Source organism: Tupaia chinensis, unplaced genomic scaffold (assembly GCF_000334495.1).
Source record: "Tupaia chinensis unplaced genomic scaffold, TupChi_1.0 Scaffold139431_1, whole genome shotgun sequence".
Classification (NCBI taxonomy): Eukaryota; Metazoa; Chordata; class Mammalia; order Scandentia; family Tupaiidae; genus Tupaia; species Tupaia belangeri.
In genome coordinates, this window is record NW_006199316.1 from 1,104,781 (window position 1) to 1,110,117 (window position 5,337).

The following is a 5,337-nucleotide window of genomic DNA, read 5'->3' on the forward strand; positions in this document are numbered from 1 at the left end:
GAAATGAAAAAAAAAAAAAATGTCGCTGGACTCCCATTTAGTTGACTGCGGTTTGAGTCCCAGGCCTGGTGGCTTAAACTCACGCCGGGCGCGGGTGTGTGCGTGCCCAACATCCCGAGAGGAGAAGGGATTGTGGCGTGGCCATCCCCCCGGGGGTGATTTCTCGCTTTCTGTCTCTCTGTCTCTCTTTCTGGCGAGTGCATGTGCCCTATAGCAAAAACCTCTCCAAAAAAAAAAGAGCAGGAACGGTCGAGTCTCATAATACCACAGTCTTACTGCACCACACCCCTGGAAAAGACCCCATGTTTCCCCTTTTCTGCCTCCCTCCTTTCTGCACTCCTAGAACTTGTCTGAGTCCAGCCTGTCCCCTGAGCACTGCTGTTTTCTAAGCTGGCACATGGCTGCCACATTTTATCCAGGGCCTTCTATCTGCAAGGGAGACCTGCTGGCTGGGTGGTCCTGGTCACTCGGACCCTCCTCACTCCTTCCCAGGCCCGCATCCACTCACACAGCTCATTTATTCACCCAATTACGAATTCATTCACTCTCTCCCTTTTCCATGGACACCTTCTTTTACTCCCTGCCCCCTTCACACCCTCTGGTTCAAGCCTAGGAACATGTCTGTGAATAGACCAGCCTCTGCTGGGGTTAAAATGCACACACACACGTGAAATAACACAGAAGGCACAGGGGCCATATGCTCAGGAGGGTCCCCTGGCCTCTGAGCTCCAGAGGACTCCGCCAAGACAGTTCTCTTTGCTGTACAGATGGGGAAGGGAAGGAACAGGGAGGCCAGGGCCACCCCAGGCCACTGGGCAAAAGAGGCAGAAACAGCTGCTCTGGGGGCCTGGAGGCCTAGGGACCTGGGGGCCTGCTTAGCATGTCTGAGTCAGCTCTCCCAGCCCTGTCCACAAGCAGAACATCGTGTTTTCCAGGAGCTGGGTTAAAACCACAGGCACGAAGGCAGGGAGTAATGCCCTGAGGGCCCCGGGCATGGATTCAGAGGAGTTATACAATCAGGGTTGGAAGGGCCTTCCCTTCAGAGATCTCCAACCCTTCACCCCACAGCGTGGACACTGGAGCCCAGGCAGCCAGTGGGCCTGGGAGCAGCACCAGAACCAGCTTCTGGACTGTGGCTGTACCTGCCACTCAGGGATCTATGAAGCCAAAATCAAGGGAAGCCCCATTTTCTCCAGGAGAAAAACGCTAGAATTTTGTTCCAGGCCAGCAGGTCGCATGGAGGTTAAGGCTGCTGGATTCCACATGGCTGACTAAGTAGTTCAAGTCCCAGATCCATCAGCTTGAAAATCACACTGGGCATACCTGTGCGTGTGCCCAAAATCCTCAGAGGAGAATGGAGGAGAAGGGATTGCAGTATGGCCATCCCCCCTAGAGGGGGAGTGATTTCTTATTTTCTCTCTATCTGCCTCTCTCCAGCAAGCACACATGCCTATAGCAAACTTAAAAATAATAAATAAAAATAATAATAATTTTGTCTCTAGTAAAGGTAAAAACCAAACCAAACAAACCAAAGGTTTTAGGGTACAAGTGAACTAATCAAAGGTTTACTTACATAATCTGTTCAAGTTTATTCTTTATTTCAATACATTAATTAAGAAAAACTGCTCTTTCCGCTGGTAATTTAGAAGGCAACTGTACAAATTCTTCACCTGCTGGCTGGTGGCGGTACTGCCAGACACTGCATCTTGCTATGTGTTCGGAGTAAGGGTGGGAGAGCAGCCCACAGAGTGAAGACTGTCAGGACAGGGGTACAGCATATTCCTTCTTTCCTGATGGGTCATTCTGGAAAAGAACCTCTCGGTAGAGTCAGGCCCGTGCAGTGGTTCTGAGCACTGTCGTCACTCACAGAGGTGTACAGCGCAGACTTGCGCCCAGGCAGCCAGGGGTCAGACCCTGGGGTCTCTCGCCTGGTGAGTGCTTTTGACCTGAGGCAGTGCTGGGAGCAGGTGCCTGAACCCAAAGTCAGAAGCTCTTGTTCTCCACTTGATTCTGCCACTAACGTGCTGTGTGATCTGGGTCCTCTCCCTGAGCCTTCATGTCCCTAGTTACCTCATGAATAAATGTAGCACATGTAGTTTGTAAACTGTGACACATCCGCTGCAAGACATTGGGCTCCCCGGCCACTCCAGTGGCCTCACTGTTGCGTCCTTCCAGCTCAGGACCCTGTGTATGAAAGTGACTGGACATGGTAACCGAAGACCCCGGAATGTACGGAGAAGTGAAGGTAATGGAAACCATCCACCCAGTACTTGCTGGGCCCTGGGACAGGTGCAAAAAGAACTGTGATGCAGAACACAGGTGCTAGTGTGAAGGAATGAACAGGGGGTGGAGGGAGCTTGGAGGAGGAGAGTGGGAGGGGCTAGAAGGCAGTGCATCCTATGGCGGTTCTCAGCACCCGGCTCTTTCTCAATTACCATCTCTAACTTCCGTAATGACCTGTGGGTAGGAGTTGAGATGTAGGCCAAATCCTTCTTGCCTAAAAAGAATAGTGTGTGGCCTTAAGCTTATTTATTTTCTGAGGCCTCGATTTCCTCATCTGTAAATAGAAACTACCTACCATGTGTGACCATCGGAAAGATTAGATTATTTTAGGAACTTTGTGCAGGGGACCAGCAGATGGTGTGGTGGTTGGGGTGCTGGACATTCCCACATGGCTGACCACAGTTTGAATCCTGGACCTGGTGGCTTGCTTTGTTACTTTCCCTCTCTCTCTTTGTGTCTCTCTCTGGTCAAATTAAAATAAATTTAATGAATAAATAAAATTAAATAAATAATTTAAAAAAAAAAAAAACTTTGTGCATTAGCAGATGGCGTAATGATTATGTAGCTAAACTCCCACATAGTCAACCGCGGTTCCAGTTCCTGACCTGGCAACTTAAAACTCATGCCATACACATGTGCGTGCATGCCCAAGATCCCTAGAGGAGAATGGAGGAGAAGGGATTTGGGGATGGCCAACCGCGCTGGGGGCGTGATTTCTCGCTTTCTGTCTCTCTGTCTCCCTCTGTCTCTCTGGCGAGGACATGCGCTCTTTAGCAAAAATCTCTCTAAAAATAATAATTTAAAAAGATAAATAATAAAAAACACTTTGTACATATTAACATGGCTGGGACTAGCAAGCCCTGGATCAATATTTGCTCATCATTATTACAACATAGGAGGAAGCCAAGGCTCGCCGTGGCCCTGTGGTCTTCATTCTACGCCACTGTGTTTGCCCTTTGCGCCGGCTGGAGCCTGGACTGGCTGTCTGCCCTGCTCTGAAAATGCAAGGCCACCGGTCCACTGGGACAAGTCCAGGTCATCTGGCTGTGTGCATGGCCAGCCTGCCAAGGGGGCTTGGTGGAGAGTGATAAGCACTGCTTTCCCCTGTGGCCTGACAGAGCAGGATTGAGCCCCATCCTGTCATGCCTAAGCTGTGTGACCTTGGGCAAGTACCTCTCCCTTTCTGAGTCTGAGTCCTCATTTGAAATGGGGAATACTAATGTTTTTCTGCCCTCAGGGCTGTTGAGGGGGAATAATGAATGAAAGAATGGGAATGGCTTTGCATATTACTGTGCTGTACAAATACAATCTAGTTGAGGCCAGGAAATTCCGGGGTAGGGGAAGATCACCATTTAACAGGGAGGGGTCAGAGAGAGGTGGAGTCCAGTCCAGGTAAAGATGAGCCTCCTTATGGGCCTGGCCATGGAAGCAGGTAGGAGGGGAAGAGGGAGTGACTGTCATCTGGGAGGGGGTAGAGGGGCTCTCAGCCTGGGGTGGAGGTGAGCATGGCTTAGGTGGGGACAGCTCTAGGGTCCTGTTCACTGGAGATCCCCTCCTCGTGCTCTGTTCCTCTTTCCTCCTCTGCTGGTGTGGGAAGGAACACCACTAGCCGATCCTTCCACCTGACACAGTGTTGAGAGCCGGTGTCTGAACCCAAACGCGGCAGCTCTCGTTCTCCGCTGGACTCTGCCGCTCACGTGCTGCACAGTTCTGGGCCTCTCCCTGAGTTTGGATTCTCCCAGTTATTTCATAAACCAACACAGCAAATGTCACTTGCAAACTGTGACAGCACAGCTCTGCGAAGGATTATTCTGTTCCAAGACTGCAGAAGGAGACCAATGGCAATGTGTAAGCATTGTAACTTACGGAATCACTGGTTAGAGTTGGAAGAGGCCTTAGCAAAAGACTGAAAACCTCACAGACAACACATCTGGCTTCACAAGGCATTTTCTTTCTCTCTTTCTTTTTTTTTTTTTTTGGTTTTGACTTATTTATTTAATTTTATGTGTCTCTGACTTATAAGATGGTTTCTTTCTTTTTAGAATTATTGATTTAATTTTATTTATTTATTCATTTAATTTGAAGAGAGAGAGGGTGAGAGAGAGAGAAGCCACTAGGTCTGGGACTCAACCATGTGGGAGTATCCAGCACCATAGCCACCATGCCACCTGCTGGCCCCAATAAATATACTTTAAACAACTGACAAATGCAAGCAGATTTAAGGCATATTTTTAAAGCTATTTTTAAACATACACGATCATGTTTAACAAGTTAAAGTTCTAAGCAAAGTATTCTTCATTTAGACTGTGGTTTGGCCTTTTCAACCATGATGAAGAGAAGCATGGATTAGAAGAAAGAGGGCTCTCCACTTTGCTGCCTCTTCAGATAGAGACATAAAGAAGAATGAACTTTTAGTAAGGCAATTCTGATCATGTGATGATCCAGTTCAAAACTGCTTCTCGGGAACCAGCAGTTAGCATAATGGCTATGTCGCTGGACTCCCACGTAGTCAACCACGGTTCGCTTCCTGGACCCGGTAGCTTAAAACTCACGCCGGGCACGTGTGCGTGCATGCCCAAGATCCCAAGAGGAGAATGGAGGAGAAGGGATTGAGGCGTGACCATCCCCCCTGGGGGGTGATTTCTCGCTGTCTTTCTCTGTCTGTCTGGCGAGCGCACGCGCCCTATAGCGAAAACCTCTCAAAAACAACAACAACAACAAAAAACTGCTTCTCACTATTGTTATAATAGAGAGGAAAAACTCTAAACATACATGGAGACCCCCATGAAGTCAAGCTGGCATCTACCTTTCCCCTTCACACAGCCTTGCCTGCAGTTAGTTCTTCAAAAATGTTTCACTCCTCCATAACTCACTCTGTGAAGGCTATTCTTCCACCTCACCTCAGCCTTCCCAATCTCAGTACCAACACCACTTCCACAGAGGAGTTCTCTAGTCTTTCCAGGGACCCTTAGTATATTTGATTATGTGATAGCCTGACTTAATAGACTGCAAGCTCAAAAGGGGGGGGGGGGGGGGGGGGGGGTTGTCCCCTTT